The sequence below is a fragment of the Equus przewalskii genome, chromosome 26, assembly GCF_037783145.1.
Source record: "Equus przewalskii isolate Varuska chromosome 26, EquPr2, whole genome shotgun sequence".
NCBI lineage: Eukaryota > Metazoa > Chordata > Mammalia > Perissodactyla > Equidae > Equus > Equus przewalskii.
Window position 1 is genome coordinate 5118072 of NC_091856.1, and position 19506 is coordinate 5137577.

The following is a 19506-nucleotide window of genomic DNA, read 5'->3' on the forward strand; positions in this document are numbered from 1 at the left end:
TTTTCTCCTGGAGGTGAGTAGCCATGTGCGTGTGAAAGTGAGTTTGCATGTACGTGGGGGGAGGGGAAGGATGTCCTACCTCTCAGCTGTGTTCGGAGTCTCGAGATGCTTCTCTCTTTCTGGAAAGGCAGGTGAGTTGACAATGTCTCTTTGGGGGGTCTCTTTTGGGCGGGGGTCCCATCAAAGAAGCCCGAGCAGGGAGGGGAAAGGGTGCAGGTTCAAATCCCAAGTTCATCACTTGCCAGCTGTGTGATTTTGAAGACATCTCGAAGCCTCTCTGAGCCATGAGATCCTCATCTGCAACCTCCCAGGGTTGGCAAGATGACCAAAGGAGGCAAGCGGTGTGTTTAGCAGGGTTCAGAGACTGGAAACCCGCTCCTGTGTGTCAGCTATCATCATCATCTCCAACTGCAGAGAGTCACAGAGCGCTGGCGCTGGAGGAACCTTCCAGATCTCTCCGGGGCCAGGCTGCTTCCCTCATCCCTGAGGCAGCAAAGTTAGGAGCTGTCGTTTTAAGGTAAGGATTTCTTTTTAGGATGTTTGATTATGAGTTTGGGTGAAGTTTTTCGGAATCCCAGGTCTGGAAGGGGCCTATGAGGTCACCCCCCGGGGTTTGCCTTTCTTCTTCGGAGGGGGTTGATTCTTTGTTGAGGGACTGTCCTGTTGAGGGCAGGGCACTCAGTTCCTGGCCCCTGCGCAGTAAATGCCAGGAGTGTCGTCTAGTCACGTGACAGCCAACTCTCGCTCCCCTGGCTCCCCATTTCCAAACATCAAGGGGATTATGTGCTCATCCAATTCCTCTTTTCACAGATAGAGAAACTGAGGCCCAGGACAGGACTTACAGCAAGTGGTGACTGAGGGGACACCCACATGCTGGTCCCATGCCCTGTGCTGGACCGTGCTGGGGTTGGCACAGGAGAAGCCAGCCTCGTGGACTGCTCTCCAGCTGACATTTGTCAGGATTTACTGTTCCCGAGGGCTGGGCATGGCCCCGTCAGCCCCTGGAGCTGCACTTATCCAATCTGCTGGTGCCAGGCACCCTGGCTCAGGTGCACCCGGAGCAGCTTCCAGAGCAGCAGGCACAGGGCCCAGAGCTGCTCACCCGATGCCTGCTGGCCACGCCCTCGAGGAGTCCTGCTTTGCAGAAGAGAGATGAGGTCAGGGAGATGGCCGGGACCTGGCTGAGGAGGGCACGGAGCCGGGGCTTGGCAGTAGGATGCCAGTGGGCCACCAGGACCCCTACCTGGTGCTGTTCAGAGAGGCATCCTGAGTTTGACTTTGGAGACCAGCAGGAAATTCTGTGGTTGTGTAAGGGTCATGGCTGGGGTGGGGGTCAAGTGCAGGACCAGGTCCTGATGATTTAGCCCTCTGCAGCCCGTACATGCATTCACACCAAGATCTCGCTGTGATTTTGACCTCAGAACAGTCTGGTGAAGGAGCCAGGAATTTTATACCAGGTTACAGGTGAGGAAACCGAGGCTCAGAGAGGACAAGAGACTTACACAGCAAGTCAGAGGCAAAGCCAAGCCAGACCTCTTTGCTGCAAAGCAGGTGGGGGCATCTCAACTCCTTTTGTCATTCCCTGTGGCCTGGCTCTGCTCCACTCCCTGTCGGACATGGGCCTTCAGGGGATCCCCTGTGCTCCTTGGACCCCAGAGGCCTCTGGGGCAAGGCTGGAGCAGGAAGAGCTCACAGGTATTGCCAGAGGTGCTTGATGGGGGCAGGGGGCTTTCAAGAGGCACTGTGAACTGGCGAGGGCACCCCTGCCTCCTGGGTCGGCCTCCTGGTTTGTGGCTCCTGCCTGGCATGAAGGTGGTGGCATCAAGCACTTGCCAGCGAGCCTGGCTGAGCTGGCGAATGACAGACCAGTGCCCACACATGCCCTTCCCCAGATGAAAGGCTGCCCCAGCGATGGGGACAGGGAGGTCGCTCCGCATCCTGGAGAGAGGGAGTCACCAGGCTGGAGTCCTCCCTTGGCCCCACAGCAGAGAGAAACATGTGGCCCTCAGGCCGTGTGGGGCTCACAGATGCGTTTTACTTGACCTACATGGTGTTTAAGCCTTTTAGACTTGATGGTCAGTATTTAGAACTCAGGCGATTTCACATGCACGCCTGGGTTGCTGGCTTTCTTTGGAAATGAGACTCAGCAGCACTGTGGGCTGGGCATGTCCGCCACCGTCCCACAGCCGGGCTGCTGGGCCGGCACGGCTCCAGGCCTCGTCCCAGAGCCAAGCGGATGCTTGGAAGAGCTTTTAAGTCTAAGGACAGTTTTGAAGTGAGTGTGACAACTGTTCTTTCTTAAGTTGGTAGAACTGGGCAGAGACTGAGCGGTGAGTGGAAACCCTCCGTGTGAGTGAGGAAGGCGCCTAGCGGTCCGGTCCTAGCAGCGGGGAGAGCTCCCTGCAGGGCGAGCCACGAGCTCCGAGGAAAGCGCCAGCTCTGGGAGGGCGAGTGCCACAGGCGAGCGTTCAGAGGAGGCCAGGACCACGGAGGGGCCAGGAGAGGGGTGCTCTTGCTCCTGACGGGGAGGAGGAGGAGAGGATCAGAGGAGAGAGGGGAGGGAGGCAGGGAGAAGGAGGGAAGCTGGTTGGCCACATGTTCCTTCCCCACAGATTATCACATCTTCGGGTTCTGAAATCAGGAAATGCTCGACGGGCGAGGGGAGCTGGCGAAGCTGCTCGGGGCCTGAGAGTGCCCCGCATGATGTAGGGTGGGAGAGAGACGGTGTCTGTGAACCAGGAACTGGACTAAGCCTGCAGGAAAGGCTGGGAAAGGGCCAAAATCTCGAGCATGCCCCGGATGTCCACAGCCCTCCCCTTGGGGTCTGAGCAATTCTTTCTGGATCCCAAGGCCCACGAGGCCCCAGCTGACACCGAGATCTGTAGAAATATTGGTTAACTATTCACATAGTCTCCTGGTTTTTGTAAAAGCAGCGTTATTGAGTGGAAACGTCTGCTGGTCAACTTGGACAAGTGAGCCCCTCTCCCTCCAAGGACCCTTCAAGTGCGACATTTGGTGATTCCATGGTGGCAGCACCAGACAGGAAGTGGATGTCCCCTGGCTCTGCTGCCTGGAGCGGGCGTGCACCGGCCCTCGGCAGGACCAGGATGCGAGACCCCTCAGGCCCTGACCTGGTGGGGCAGCATCCGTGGGACAGTGTTTCCCAGGGTGCATGTGGGAGTGGCTGTGGCTGCACCGCTCCCCCCTGAGAGCAGAACTCCACTTTCCTCCTGCAGCCCTGGGACCAGCCTGACCCCCGACAACTGTGCATCTGGGGCAGGCAAAGGCGGGGGCCCCAGGGCAGGGCAGGTGAGGCTCTGGGGGCCCTGACCCCTGTGGGCAGGGGTGAGCAGAACAGAGAAAGGAGAACAGAGGGCGACAAAAGGGAAGAGAAGGGAGACTTGTGTCCCTCAGATGCCGTCACAGTACAGTAAGAACCTGAGATGTTGTAAACTAAACCCTGAGAATGAATGAAACAAGGGCTTAACGAGGGAACAGTTGCTGGGTTGTACCTAGCGGGGATGGAGAATGACGGGAAGCAAAGCCCCCAGCACGTCTGTGCTCCATGTCACCTCCTCTCCTATTGCTCCCCACCCCCAGCCCGCAGCCTCGTCCACGCTCCTCCTCCGCACTTCTTGTTCCTCAAGCTCTTTGCGCCTTTCTTTTGCCCTTCAGTAGAGCTTTCTGGAAGAGGGGATGTACTCCAGCTACATTCTTTACCTCCTACCACTCCCCCACAAGCCACTGTAATGCTCCTGGGGCGACCTCCTAGTGGCCCAAGGCAGGAGACTCTTAGTCCTCTGTTCCCTGAGGCCACCGTGGAAGGGCTCTGTCCCTTCCAGGCCCTGCCCTCTCTGGTTCTTTGCCTTCTCCGTGGGTGCCCTCACTCTCTCCCCTCCTCCTGCTGACGGGCACCCCTCTGCGGGGCACCCTCCCCTGACGCCGACCCTCCAACGCAACATCCCCCCGTCTGAGCTCATCACGGTCTCCCGTAACCCTGCCCTTCCTCCGGGGTTTGCTCGCTCAGAGAAGGCCCCGCGGCCCACCAGGTGAGACAGAGCCCTGGGCGTCCCTGTGGCCTTTCTCATTCCTCCGGCCCCCTTCCTCCCGCCTCCTTTCTGGACCTTGTTACCTCTCCTGTGGCCTGGGCCCTCCCTCGGCTCCCCTGCCACCCCCAGCCATTCCTTGATGCCACCTCTGGAGTGGAGTGCCGAACCTCCAGTGGCTCCCCAGGCTGCAGGAAAGATGCCCAGACCCTGGATCCCGGCAGTGTGACCCCCTGCGGTTGGACCCCACATATCTACCCAGCCTCATCTCCCCTCTCCCAACCTCGTCCATCGCTGGGCCCTGTAATCTCCCCTCCTGGTCTGTCACTGTGCTGTTTCCTGGTCCCGGGATGCCCTTTCTTCACGCCACCGTGTAAACCACACCCATTCCTCCATCTCTGAAATCCTCCTGGGTCCTCTACCCCCAGTCCGCCCCTCGGACGCCCCTGCGCCTCAGGCCTCTCTTTGGGGAGAACTGTTGCCTCGTGTTAGAGACGCCTGTGCTCAGCTTTTCTCTCCTCCATCACCACCCCCACGGTCCCCTCCACCGCTTATACTTCCTCCGTCCACCCCACCCAACACGTTCTGACTGCTGGCTGTGTGCCCGATTCCGGGCCAAGCCTGTCATGCTCGTTGTCCCGTTTCATCCAGTCGCCGCAGGAGTGAGCTCCAGTACAGCCCCCATTTTAGGGGACGCTCAGTGGGGCCCAGAGAGGCTGAGTGATGTGCTCAAGGTTACACAGGCACCAAGTCACGGGCTGGGACTCAACCCATGTCCTACTCCCCAAACCTTTGCTTTAAACAACAGATCCAGAAGTACCCAAAAGTGTGCCCTGTTCACGGGTGTGCCAGCAATGGGTTACAAGTGTCCCAAGATGGTGCACTCCTCTGCCTCCAGCCATGAGCGGGCTCTGCAGTCACCCTGGTGCTAGGCTAAGATGTGGTGTTTTCTACGTGCGCCACGATGTGGAAAGGGCGGGAAGCCCTGCCCGAAGCTAGACTCGGCTCTGGCCCTGAGCTGGCCAAGGGCAGCGCCTGCCCCTATACTTCCCAGCCTGGCCTGGGAAGGCCTGTGAACGGTCCACCCACCCCCATCATGCCTGTAGGCCAGCACCCCTCAGGCCAAAGGGCCTCTTTGTGGGGGCAAGTCCCCTGGGCCTGGGGCGAGATCTGTGGCCCTAAAGGTGAGTGGAGCTCCCAGAGGGCCCTGTCCAAGCTCCTCAGCCCCAGGCCTTGGCCAGGCTGGTATCTCTCCTGCCCAGACCTCAAGGCCGCTGAGCTGGCCCTGCTCAGCCCTGGCCTGGCTGTGCCGTGCCAGCACAGTGTCTCTCATCAGCCTCTCACGGGTGCCTGCTGATAACTCAGGGCACAGCCTGGCTAGTTCACAGCCACTCCCTGCTGTCCAGTCCAAGCCCAGCTTGGTGTGAGCTGGGAGGTGACAGAACGAGGGTGTGAAGATGCTCTGTACCCAGGAAGCTGGAGCATGTGGGATCCTGGGCAGAGCTGCTACTCTGTACCGCTGCTGTGCACGTGACTCAGTTTTACGGTTTCCAGTGTCATTAGATCTGCCTCACAACCCTGGGAAATCAGTAGGGCCATCAGCCTCGTTTCCATTTTGCACAGAGGACACTGAGCCCGGGAGTAGCTTGTAACCCAGCCAAGGCCCCACAGCGTGAAATCCGAGGACCCGGCACTTGGGCCGGGGATGTCCTGACTCCTAGCCCAGGGCCCTTTCTGTTCCTGCTCCTCCCTGGAACTCTGGCTGGTTCTGGGAACCCCAGTTCACCAAGGAGAAAGGAGGCGGCTGCCGGGACGAGCCTCAGTGCTCCCTCTCTGTTCCCTGCTGCATCTCCCGTTTTACAGTCTGCCCTGGCTCGAAGGCAACAGGGGGACACCCAGTGCTCTGGGTAATGGGCAGCCGCTGGCCTTGCTTCTGGATGAGGGTTCTGGCCGCAGGTCTGTCATGTTCCCTCTGAGCCCGGGTTCTCCTCTGAGAAACGCCGGATCGCCTGCTTTGAGCGTTGTTCCCAGCATCGAGCGAGAGCGTGAGCAGACAAAGGACCTAAAGCCAGCTTGCAGGCTGCGTAACGTGTGCGGGAACGACGCATCCATTTCCTTTGCTGTTGTCATTCGGGGAAGCAAGCATATCGGGAGCCACAAAAGTGCAATGTTGCAAAGATTGTTCCAACATAGGATGTTACAGTTGGTGCTGCTGCCAACACTGGCTGTGCCTGGGAATTCCTGGGCAGCAACAGGCCCCTGGAGGGTGCGCGCGCCCCTTCCTCACCCTGCAGCCCGGCTCAGTTTCTGGGCCAGCTTCTTTGTGCCCTGACAGTGCCTTCTCCTCTGCACCCATAACAAAGTTTCCAGCGTGGACATGATGCTCCAATTCATTATAACTATAAGGCTGGTCTCAAATGATCTCACACACCCATTAGCAACGAATATACATAAAAAAGTTTTTTGAGGTGACACTGTTCTAGTTTGTAGAATCCACAACTGTTGGGCTTGGAGAGACTCAAGCATCTTCTTTTCCTTCCCTTCCTTAGTGTATAGTCCCTGTCAAGGACTCGTCCAACCTTTCTTTGCACACTTCTGGTGATGAGACACTCACTACCTCCCAGTTCACTTTTGGAGAGGTCAGACTAAAACACAGATGTTGTTCCTCATCCTAAGCTGAATCTGTGTCCCCAGAACTTCCCCCCACTGGTCCTGGATCTGCCCTCTGCCCTGCAGGACATGGCTGCTCCCTTGGCTCCAGGGTGGCTCCTCTGAAGCTTAGCGACAGTGATTGTGTCCTTTTGGACATTCTCTTTGCTGGGTTGACATCAACCCTTCGTACATGGCACAGTTGCTTATTTATCCTGGCTACCCTTGATCTTGTCCCTGTCTCCATGGGGTCTGGCACAGAAGAGAACACAAGTGTCCCAGGGGATCTGAGTAGGGTGATACTGTCGTCCCCTCCCCACGCCAAGGGCCCCACTCGCCTGGGGCTGTCCCCTGAGCTTGCATTGGTTATTTTGCAGACAAACCAACCACAGAGCTCAGCAGTCCATGTGGTCAATGCCCATGCTTAGGGGACTACTGGTGCTTGGAACAGCCACACACACACACATGCACACTCACATACACACAGACACACCGTCTGGTGTTCCTAGGAATCTAGGAGCCATGTATCCTGTGATGAAGAACCCCGCAAGTTTTCTCGCTGTCTAGGAGAGATGCACCAGACCGTGCTCCCTGTCATTGCTCCTGACACTTCAGGGTCCCCCTTTCCATGTCACACGTGCCGCCTAGTGTGCAGTCCCCAAAACAGGCCGCCAAAGGCTACTGGTAAGGGCCTTAATACTCTCACCGAAAAATAATTTAAAAGACTCCAATGAGAGGAGGGAGCAGGCAATCCAGAGGCACGATGGGCTTGGGGAAACAAGAGCAGGAACATGGATTTAAGGAGGGTTGAAACTGTACATTTTTCCTATGAACCAAAGAATGGGATGTGGCTTTGGCGCAGCAAGCAAGCCTATAATCCCGCTAACTTTACTTCCCATTTTTCACATGTATAGTCATATGAGCCCTTCTGACAACCCCATGAGGGTAGGATGAGACGTATTAGCCCTTATTGACAGATGAGGAAACTGCGGCTCAGAGAGGTTAAGTGGACTGACTGGGACGAAGGAGCGGCAGAGGCTGGTGCTCCCCCATCCCATCTGCTCGCCCACATTCTCAGCCTGGCCACAGTGGCTTGGGGGCGGGGGGGGGGGGGGGCGGGGGGGGGGGGCGGGGGGGGGGGAAGGGCACGTGACTAGTTCCGGCCAATGGGCTGTGGGCGGAAGTGACGTTTCCCCCCTGTGGGCTGGAGCAGGCAGAGCTGCTGCAAGAGCTGCGGGGAGCGTCGGGTTGGAGCCCAACTCCCCGAGCCAGCTCCTGGAAGACGGCCGCCCTGGAGGCCGCCCGGGTTCACGGGGGACTTCGTGCAAGTGAGAGAAGGGCCCCTGATGCCTTTGGTTGCTGAGAGCTGGGGTTCCTCCTGACCTCGGCCGCCCTGCCCGTCCTGACAGCACAGAAGGGCAGCCGCGTGTGCTTTTATGTTCTCTCGTGTCAGGCACGTGTCCCCTCATGCCATCCCCGAAGCCGTCCTGGGAGAGAAGGACTATTCTTCCTCTTCACCGTATGGGGAAACGGAGGCACGGAGAAATGGAGCCGCTTGCCCAGGGTTGCGGAGCTGCGCAGGTGTGGACCTGGAACCGGATCCGGGTCCCTCCGACTGGAGGCCTCAAGGGCCTCTGGAGATTGGCAGAAACAGATTGTGTCCCCACACCCTGTCGGGCTAAACGCTTCCTCTGAAGATGGAAGACTGCACAGATCGCTCTTCTCATTCAGATTTTATGCCCGAGTAAAATCCTTGTGCTGTGATTTATTATAGCAACACCGATTTTCCAATTTTAAGACAACAATGCAGCTTAAAATAAAACGGAAAGAAAACACGGAAGCATGTGAAGCCTCTGGTTTAGATCCTTATTACGTCTGGCTTCAAAGGGCTTGGGGCCCGCCTCCTTTCCCCTCTGCCCCCAAGCTCCCTGATCGACCCAACTGCCAGAGACCTCTCCAAAACGTGCTCTCTCCTGCTCAAAACCCGCAAAGCTTCCTCGGCCCCTCCCGCAGCACTTCCTAAACCATATTCCTCAGAACATGTAAATGTATATATGTTCTATGAAAACAGGCTTCCACAGCCAAAGACATTTTGGAAATGCTAATTAAAATGGTTTTTATTATTAAAAACAAAAAAATTTAGTTAAAAAAATGTATGCTGCAGGACTTTTCAGAGCCTTCAATATGCTAAATAAAGCCCACTGCATATTTCCAAGAGGCAGAAAACTAGTTTCTAGGCTTTCTTAAAATTTCTACCATGAAATTCCCCCCCATTCCCTTTATTCCGGACGCCTAATGGGATAAGTATTCTATGCCATATACTTTGGGAGGATATTGGCTTTTAGGATAAAGTCTGAACTTCTCAGCTTAACATTCAAGGCCTCCCGGGATCTGGTCCCAGGCCACCATCCAGTCTCATGCCACAAATCCCTGTCTCCGTCTACCCCAGGGTTCAAACCACCTCGTCCCCCAGACCTCTTCCTGCTTATCCTACCCCTCAGTGCTAGGTTGTGGGGGTCTCTGAGCCATGACCTGGAGAGAAAACAAGGGCTGAGCAACAATGCCAGAAACTTAGCATGATACAGCCTCTATTTGGGAAAACGTTAAAAACACTCTATTAGTGACGCGGCTGAGATGAAAATGGGAGTGATGATTGCACGACTAATTGAAAGCATGTGTTTACCGAGGCCCAAAGAATCCCTTTTAGAAACGGGAACTGGGCCGGCGTATGCCAATGAGCAAGGCAAAATGGGTGCATGCTGGAAACAAAAGGCACCAAGATAGGCTGGGCAGAACCAAAGATATCGGCGTAATTAATAAAGTAATTAACATGCACAGGCTACGCCAAAGCTGCCAGGAGGCTGATAAGAGACGGTTATTAAAAGAGAATGAGCAGTGTAGCGGGGAAGCGAAATTAAGTTTTGCATTTCTTTTTTTATCACGGACCCCCAAAATACTTCATGAGTAATAAATAGGCCTTGACTTACTGCAAAAATACTTATGAGGCGGGGGCCAGAATTTGCTGTTGCCCCTCTCCCTGGCAGAATAAACAGATCATCAGTGAGCCAGCGGGCACTGAGACCACGGGAAGTGCGTGACTCTAGGACGGGAGACCCTCACCGGGTTTTCATGGTTGGTGGCAGAGTGGTTAAATGCTAGCCCTGGGGCCAGACTGCTGGGCTCTAGTCCCAACTCTCCACCTACACATGGTAGGACCTTGCAGCAGCTATTTAACCTCATTGTTGCCATCTGTAAAATGGGCCTAAACACAGCGCCAGCCTCATAGGATTGAGGGTTAATGGACGGACCTGTCTATAGCCTTAGACCAGTGCCTGGCCTGAAGGAAGGCTCTCAAATTTTTGTGAAAACATTTTTTTCAAACATACAGAAAAGCTGAATAGTACAATGAACACGTGTGCCCTCTCCTCCAGGAGCCAACAGTTGTTAGTGTTTTGCCATGTCGGCTCTCTCTCTCTCTCCCTCTCTCTCCACACACAAAAACACTCCCCCTCAAACCCTTTGAAAGTCAATTTCAGACTCCACGACACTTTAGCACAAATGACTGTCTTGTCCTACATAACTACAATATCATCACACCTAAGAAAAGTGACAATAACTCCATAATATTATCTGATAACCAGCGTGACATTTTATAAAGAGCTCATCGTGCTGTTCCACGGCGGAAATTCCTTTCACGGCTCCCCATTGCCTCCAGGTTAGAGTCCAACCCGCCCCCAGCCCTGCGCCTACTTTCTACCTACAAGCAGCCAGATCCAACTGACTCTTGAAGTCTTCTCCAGACGTACCCTACACTTTCCTGCCTGTGGATTTTCATCTACCTGGAATGCCAGCGCCTCCTTGAGGTTTTGACCATCATTTAAAGCTTGGCTAAAATTCTCTGTTGTCCAAGAAACCTTCCAAGTTCTTTCTAGTTGAAACGCATCTTTCTTTTCATACCTCCATAACATGTGGGAAGCTAGTGTGATGACATATTTCATACACGGAGGAGGGCAGAGATAAAAGAATTATAGAGAAGTGGAACTAATCCCTGATCAAACTGTGCCTAAAGTCCACATTACCTGTGGACCTTTTCAGGATGCCAATATGTTTCCTCTACCGTATACTCCAATTTGAGTTACTTGTAACCAAAAACATCCTAATGGATACTGTAGGGATTAGGGCTGACAATCATTTAGTCTTCTAAACCTGTGAAGCAACAGCAAAAAAACTCCATGCATCATGCTCCAGTGACACTGGACCCTTGCTCTTCCCCAAGAGCCTTTCCCCACCTTCCTACCCTTGCTTTGGAATGCCCTTCACCTGGAGTGTCTCCTGTACAACTTTTCCTGTCTTTTTTAAAAAATTGAGATAAGAATCACATAATAAAATTAATCTTTTTAACCATTTTCAAGTGTACAATCAGTGATTTTTACTATATTTATAATGTCTAACCATGACTACTATCTAATTCCAGAACATTTTCATCACTCCAAAATGAAATCCCATAGCTGTTAGCAGTCACTCTCCATACCCCTCCCCCAGCCCTTAATCTACTTCCTGTCTCTATGGATTTCTGTATATTCTGGACATTTCATATAAATGGGATCATACAAGATGCGGCCTTTAGCGTCTGGCTTCTTTCACCGGGCATAATGTTTTCAAGGCTCATTCACGTCATAGGGTGTTTTAGAACTTCATCCCTCTTTATGGCTGAGTACTACTCCACATCTGGATACGCCACATTTTGTTTATCCTTTCATCAGGTGATGGACGTTTGGGTTGTTTCCAGTTTTTGCTATTATGAATAATGCTACCATGAGCAACTGCGGACATACGTTCGTTCTCTTCAGTGTACACCTGGGAGTGGAATTGCTGGGTCATATGGGAACACTACTTAACTTTTTCGAGGAACTGCCAGACCATTTACACAGCTCCTGTTTTCTTTTATTATCCAAATCCTACTTCTTCTTTCAAGACTTGGGGGAAAAAACTTCCTACTCTCCTTTTTTTTTTTTTGGTGAAACATTTCCCGAGGCAGAATGGCTGGCCTCTCCTCTGTGAGCTCCCAGGGCTGGGGGCTGCGCTCCTCCAGCACTTTCCCCCTGCCCTGACACTGTCAACGACCACCTCTGCCCCTGAGCCGGGACAGTCCTGGGAGCAGAGGATGCGCCCGACGCACCGCGGCCCCGGCCCCTGGCGCCCAGTGGGTGCCCAGCAAACGCGGGTTTGGTGAGTGAACGGACGGCACACGTCTCTGCTTCCGAGGGCCTCTCCACGACGAGCGTGGGCTGCGCCTAGGGCCTGCTGGATGTGGGCGCGAGAGCGCGCAAGGGGCAGCGGGTGTGGACCCCGAAAGGGCGTGGGCGCGGAGGGGGCGTGTGCACGCGTGGACCTGCTTCCACCACCCGCGCTGTGTTCAGAGGCTGCCTCGGGATGAGCTGAACGCGGCTGATCCAGCTGGCTTATGCCTGGAGGGGAAGCGAGGACAATGAATGGGACGAAAAGGCGGAGAGGACGCCCGGTCATGGACAGGGGCTCGAGATAATAACAGTAAGAGGCCGCACGCCGGGCAGAGCCCTGCTACTTATGAAGCAATTTCCCATCGATTAGCTCATTTGGGAGTCGGCGGAGCACGGCAGCAGCGCGGCCTCGGGGAGCAGAGGGCCTGGCCTCACGTCTCTGCGCCCCGCTTGCTACCCGCGTGGTCCAGAGCCCATCACTTGACTCCGTGCACCGCCAGGTGCCCACTGCAGAACTGGAGCAGGAGTCTGCTCAGGGTGACTGCGAGGATTCCGTGCGTGGACGCTGGCGGACGTGCAGTGACGGAGTACATCTACCCCGGGCCTTGTCCCTCAAGGCCCGGCTGGAGGCTGGCAGGCCAGGGATGTTAATTTCCTTCTGGAGTCAGGAGTTCTGAGTCGGAAGTCACGCTGATTGAACTCCTAGGTGTCAGGCTCGGCGCTAGTTAATGCTCACGGTAAACCTGGGAGGGAGGAATGGATTTCTCCTAATGGGCACTGAGGCTCAGAGAAGGTGACTCAAAGTCACACAGCTAGGAGGTGGCAAAGTATGGATCAAAACCTTGGAGCATGGTGTTTACAGCTGCCCCATCTTCTCCCAGACTCCACAGGGCAGCAGCCTGGGTTGGTGAAGGCATTCCATTTCCTTGGCATGTGAATGCATTTCCAGGAGACTGCCATATATTTTTCATAATTTGTGTGAACATGCAATCTCTTGTCAGCTGGCTTCCCGTCTGCTGTAAGACGCAGATAAGAAAGAAAGAGCTGAGCGGACACAGGAAAATCCTCCACACCCTTTGGCAGAAATCACTCCGGCCCGGAGTTACCTTTCTCGATTTAATTCTCCAAGCCTTCCCTGTCTGACTCATGTAAGAAAATGACTCCTTGGATGAAATATTAAAACGCCACGCGTGGATGTGCATGGTCTCGCTCTGGCAGCTTTGGTGATAATGGCTCCGAGGAGCGGGCTCTGCGGCCTGCGTCTGGGAGTCAGATTCTGTTCCTCTGAGATTCCTGAGCCAGGAACATGCTGGGCTGGGCTCAGGCGGCCCAGGGACAAGGAGTCAGAACGGGAAAATGGCAAGACGAAGACTAGCTCTCAGAGGGCTCAGGGATGGGGCGGCCAAGGTCCAGATAATAAGGAACACCCCGTATAATAGCTAAGCTTTACCGAGCGCACTCAATGTGCTGGGTACAGGGCAAGTCCTCTACAGACACTGTCCCTGCAAATCCTCCCAGAGCCTGTGAGCTGGGTGTTACTGATATCTAGACCCGTATTGTGGAGGGAGAAACTGTGGCCCTCAGAAACTGACGCTCACTGGGTTAGTTTCCTGGGGGTGCCGTAACAGATTTCCACAAATGGGTGGCTTATAGCAATAGCTATTTATTCTCGCACAGTTCTGGAAGCCAGAGGTCTGAAGTCAAGGCATCGCAGGGCTGTGCTTCCTCTGAAGGCTCCGTGCCTCTGCCAGCTTCCGGTGGCTCAGGCCTTCCCTGGCTGGCGGCTGCATCACTCCAGCTTCCGCCTCCATCTTCACATGGCCTTCTCCTCTGTGTCTGTGTCTTCTCCTCTTCTGTTTCTTATAAGGACCTTTGTCACTGGATTTAGGGCCAATCCCGGTAATCGAGGATGATTTCATTTTAAGACTGTTAACTTAGTTGCATCTGTAAAGACCCTTTCTCTAAATAAGGTTACATCCACAGGTTCTGGGGGGTGAGGATGTTGACATATCTTTTTGGGGGTCACAGTTCACCCACCACACTTGCCTAACTTCACGCAGTCAGTGGCTGAGCTGGGATTTGAAGTTAAGCTGAACTCCAGAGTCCATTTGCTTAGCCACTGTGGGCTACGTGCTACATCCTTACCTGCTGTGTGACTATGGGCATGTTACTTAACCCCTCTGTGCCTCAATTTCTTCATCTGTAGACTGGGGATAATATTGGTAACTACTGCATGAGGCTGTTGTGGGGATTAAATGAGCTGATAAAATAAAGCACTTGGAACAGTGCCCAGCATACAGTACAGACTCAACAAAAGCTGGTGCTCTGTTATTTCTGCTATTGTTATTACCAAGACAACACAGCTCAGTTGGGAATCCTGGATGAAGGCTGAACGGCCCTGCTACTGAGGATGAGGCTGGAGAGGGAGACAGCGCCCTCGGATCTGAATGTGCTGGGTTTGAACATCTGCACACAGTGCCTCACTCTTAGGAAACATCAAGCAGATAATCACAGATGTGGAAGAGATTTAAACACTTACAAGAGAACACTATGCGCATAGATGCTAATAACTCTGACCACGTCAATGAAGAAAATGTTTCTTTAAAACAAAACCAAGTCAAACACAGGACTGATGCAAAAAGAAGCAGGAAGTATATGAATAGGCCCACGGACCAACAGACCGATCCCGGCGGAAGAGGTCCCGAGTCATCTAATACCACACGGCCCAGGGGGTACAGTTCACTGTGCAGCGAGGTCGTCTCAGGCTGCTCAGTTCACCTGTCCAGCCTCAGTTTCCTCATCTCTGAAATGGGGGTGTCAGGTGCTTTGTGAACTCTGCCGTGCTGCAGAATGTGAGGCACTGTTGTTTTTATAGTATGTGTTTGCCAACTGTCGAGTGCCTGTACCTGAGTGGGACAGACCTGCAGCTAGGGCCCCAGTGCAGAGGCGGGCAGGGGAGTGGGTGGGCAGGGCCCTGAGAACTGGGCAGGCCCAGAGATGAGGCGGCAGTCTCCTGAGCTCTTAGGGGGAGCCCCCAGGTTATGTCAGTGCCCTCTGAACTGAGCATCTCTGGGTCATGTTAAGTGTTCTATCCTATGTCAAGGTCAAAAGGACTCAGTATTTGAAGTTTAATCCACTGTCGCTTTAGGGAGAAACCCCAAGCCAAACAACGGCAGAAGATAATGAACAGCCCACCAAGCGGCCGATGGTTCCATTTCAGAGCCCCTGTGGGTGTGAGGTGCTGGACGCCGTGGGTCCCCTGCCCCTCGCTGTCCTGTTGGTGTCTGGTTGGTGGCCTCCTGCAACTGCAAGGTATGTGTTTTTTTAAGCTGCCTAAAGTTTTGGTCTGGAATTGGCTCACCCTCTGCCTCTCAGCGGCAGTGAAAATGCTGCAGAAATAGAAATCTCATAGCTTTTCCTTCTCTCCTCTCCCTTATTCTCTCTGCACCGGGGAAACAGTTGTTCAGATGATGACTAAGGATTTTCAGAAAACCATGAGGCTGGACGGGCTCATTCAGCCCTGTGGGGTCCACACTCGTGGGCCTTCCCGGGCAGCCCTCTCTCTGAGGCTGTATTGCCTCTGGCGTCACCACGTTCTCCAGTGGGGGTCGGCTGGGGGTTGGTAGGGACCCTCTGGGCTTCAGGTCTCCTGGATTCTGGCTTTTCTTCTCTTACCTCTGAGCCTTAAGTTTCTTGTCCTGAGTCTGTTTCTAACTCTGGCATCCAGAGTGCAGTGCTGGGCCCTTCCTGGAGATTGGCGAGGGTCTGGTCCAGAAAGTTTCAACCCCGCCTGCATACTGGAATCCATGGCATCTTTAAAAAAAATCCCAATGCCCAGGACCCTTTCCAAACCAACTGAATCAGAATTTCTGGGGAGTGCGACCAGAGCAGAGGTATTTTAAGAAAGATCTCTTCTGGGTAATGCAGCCAGGATTGAAAACCACAAATCTAGCCTATGTTTAAAATCACTTAAAAATTTTCCTCTCCACCTTTAAAATGTTATTGAATTTTCTGTTTGGCATCAAAATATTCACCCAATAACTCACGCCAGCTGCTGAGCCACTGCAGCACCTGGTCGGAGGTGGTCGTCAACGCTGGAAAGAGCCATGCTGGGGAAGCTTGTCCATCCATCCATCCATTCATTCGTTCGTTCGTTCATGCATACTTTCCTTTGCTTATCTTTCACTTGTCCATTTACTCAACATGCATTGAGCACCTACTGTGTGCCTGCTGGGCCCTGTGCTAGGCTGTGGGGATACAGCACTGAGCTAGATGGGCAAGGGCCCTATATCATGGAGCTTGCATTCGAGTGGAGGAAGTCAGAAAACAGATGAGGGAGTGAGGGATAAAGGATGTAATGGAGCGACAGGCGAGGAGAGACAGGCTGTTGGAGGCACGTAAGCCTTGGTGGTGGTTAACACGGCAATCTGACCTACATATTCAATGCAAGCCTGGGAAAATTTCAACGGCCTTTTTTGCAGACGTAGAAAAACTGATCCTTTAATTCATATGGAATCTCAAGGGACCCTGAATGGTCAAAACAGTCTTGAAAAAGAAGAACAAAATTGGAGGACTCATAATTCCCAATTTCAAAACTTACCATAAGCTACAATAACCAAGACAGTGTGGTGTTGGCATAAGGATAGACAGTGTTCCATAAAGATTGATGGAACAGAATTGAGAATCCAGAAATAAACCATATATCAATGGTCAATTCACTTTCAATAGGGGTTAGAAGATTTTTCAGTGGGGAAAGAATATTCTCTTCCACAAATGGCGCTGGGACAACTAGATAGCCACATGGAAAAGAATTCATCTGCACCACTATCTCACACCATATGTAAAAATTAACTAAAATAGATCAAACATCTAAATATATGAGCTAATGCTATAAAACTTGCAGAAGAACACACAACTATAATAAATCTTCATAACCTTGCGTCAGGCAATGGTTTCTTAGCTCTGATATCTAAACCAAAGAAAAAATAGATAAATTGGACTTCATCAAGATTAAAATTTTTTGTCGGTCACAGGACACTATGGAGAAAGTGAAAAGACAACTCACAGAATGGGAGAAAATATTTGCAAATCAGATATCTGACAATGGTCTAGTATCCAGAATATATAAAGAACTTTTACAACTCAACAACAGAAAGATAAATAATTCAATTAAAAATGGGGCAGGGACTGGAACAGACATTTTTCCAAAGAAGACATATGAATGGCCAATAAGTACATGAAAAAATGCTCAACATCAGGAGTGATTTGATAGCAATTCTCACCAAAACCACAGTGAGATACCACTTCACACCCGACGTGACCCCTGATGGAGACGTGCTATGATGAGCAAGGAACCTTTATTGTTTTAACCCCCTGAATCGTTCTTCTTTATTGTTGTGACCACAGCAAGATCTTCCGCACTCTGACTAATACAGATTCTCTCTCACATTGTCACCATCTGGGGGACATGAAATCCAAACTCAGTCTAGCTCATACTTTACAAAAGTGAGGCCAGGATCTCAGCACAGTGACCCAGACTTAAGACCAAGAGTCTGAAGGCACGCGTCAGGGAGAAGATGCCGTTGGTGACAAACCCCTCTGTGTGTGTTTCTCTGTGTGTGTCTACTCTCACCCATCAGGCTGTGCAGCCTTAAGGGAGCCCGAGCCCAGCACGCACCAGAACCCCCACAAGTGCTGACGGAGTGCCCAATGACACGCCATTTACAAAGACGTGAGTTGGTTGAAATTCCCCCACAAACAAGAGGGAAGTTCTCCACGGGTGCCACAGCTTGTGTTTCTGCTGACATGGATGCGTGGAAAAAGCATCAAAATTTAAAGACTACCTTTGCTCCAGAACTGGAAAGGCCATACCAAGACATATAGTGCTCAGAAGACGCAAGTTTTCCAGCCGTTCTGCTCCACGGCACTTGAGTTTCTAGTAAACAGCGCACCCCCTGGAGAGTGGCTGGAAGGTGGGGACGGGGGAGTTCCTGCCTCAGGGCTGTTCCCCATGCTGGGGTTGACTCTGTGTCTTTTGCTTTGTGTCCTGAGGGCCCCCTGGAGCCCGCGTGCTTCCCGCAGGCACAAGGAAAGCCAACAAGGAAGATGAATTAACCTGCAATCTCTCACATGTCTAAGATGCCTTCTGACATGAGATGTTCCGGAAAAGTGCTGTGGCCAGCAGAGCCCCTTGTCCACACACCGGGCCCACCATGCCCACTGTGGCCGGGGCTGAGCGACAGAAGGCACACGTCTGTGGACATCCTTACACAGTCTCTCTGGCATCTCATTCCAGTTAAATCTCACCTGGCGTTCTCATTTTCATAACTTAATCTGGAATTTACATCTTGCCTCCTCTCCCAAAGGGCCTGGGGCAGCAAACAATGAAAGCCCAAACACCACCAGACAGTTAAAAATAAGGACAAGTGATCGGAAGGTGAGATAACCCTGCAGGAACCTGAGATAAGGTGATTATTGTGCAGCGTTGGATTTGCTCCTACTTTCTGGCAGCCAAGGTTACAAAGAAAACAGGGTGGCTTATTCAGTTACGATTGCCTGACTGAAGGAAGGAAGCAGAGACAAGTTCACAGGGAGAGCACAGCCCATTTCCTGGAGCTGAATTCCGTGAGGAGCTATCTCGTGGATCTTTATCTCAGGGGCACTAAGTCACAAACCGAACAAGGGTCCTTTATAGAAGATGCTGAATCATTCTTCAATTGGCAGCTTTAGCCCCATAAGTGGGCCCTTGATAAAAGGTGAGGGTATAATATTAAATTAAATTGCAACTCAGCAAAGACATTTCTTGGAGAAGCCGCCTTAATGGGCCCAGACAGATGGGTTGAATTTGGACATATGGAGGCGTGGGGAGAGTTCCAGGTGGAGGGGACAATTTATTCAATAAATATTTACCGAGCACTGACTCTGAGCCAGGCCCTGCCAGTGGGTGCTGGGGACACACAGATGGCCTTGGCTTCGGAGGAGGTCATGGACTAGGGGGGCAGGTGCGCAGACAGACAATTACCAGTGTTGTGACCAGAATGAGGGGTAAAAAGGGTGTGGTGGGGCCCAGGCAGAGGAATCCACAGGATGGTCCATAGGCTCCTGCAGGAGACGCTGCTGAGCCGTCTCCTGAAGGTCCAGCAGGAATGTTTTATGGGGAGACGGCATATTGGGGTGGAAGGAGGGCGTTCTAGGTAGAGGGGACAGCACATACGAAGGCGTGGAGGGAGAGAGAGTGATGCTCTGGAGAAGGGCCAATAGCTCAGGGTTGCTGAGCACAAGGAGTGAGGAAGGGAGCTGAGAGACGAGGCTGGGGAGGCAGAGGCCAGATCGCTGGAGTCTCCTGAATCACGCTAAGGAGTGTGGCCTTTGTCCTCTTGCCAGTGGGGAGGATGTTAAACAGGAGGATGACAGGGTCAGAACTTTAGCTGGTGCAGCCTTCTCCTGGGAGGAGTCAGCCGGGCTAACTGGGGTGGCCCTCAGCCATAGGTGCTGACTGAGTCCCATCACCCTTCCCGGGCCGTGGTCTGCATCGGGCTGGGGCTTCAGCCCAGCCACCCAGGACCCCATGG

General features: G+C 52.9%; 1 protein-coding gene and 1 long non-coding RNA gene across 4 annotated transcripts in view; one reads left to right on the forward strand and one right to left on the reverse strand.

Annotated features, from left to right (window-relative positions):
- Positions 1-19506, reverse strand: part of GABBR2 (gamma-aminobutyric acid type B receptor subunit 2) — a 331181-nt gene that overhangs the window by 25161 nt on the left and 286514 nt on the right. The window lies entirely within an intron of this gene.
- On the forward strand, positions 193-2275 carry LOC139079660 (uncharacterized). The gene is made up of 2 exons (XR_011533453.1): positions 193-517; positions 811-2275. It is a non-coding gene; the product is annotated as an uncharacterized lncRNA (long non-coding RNA).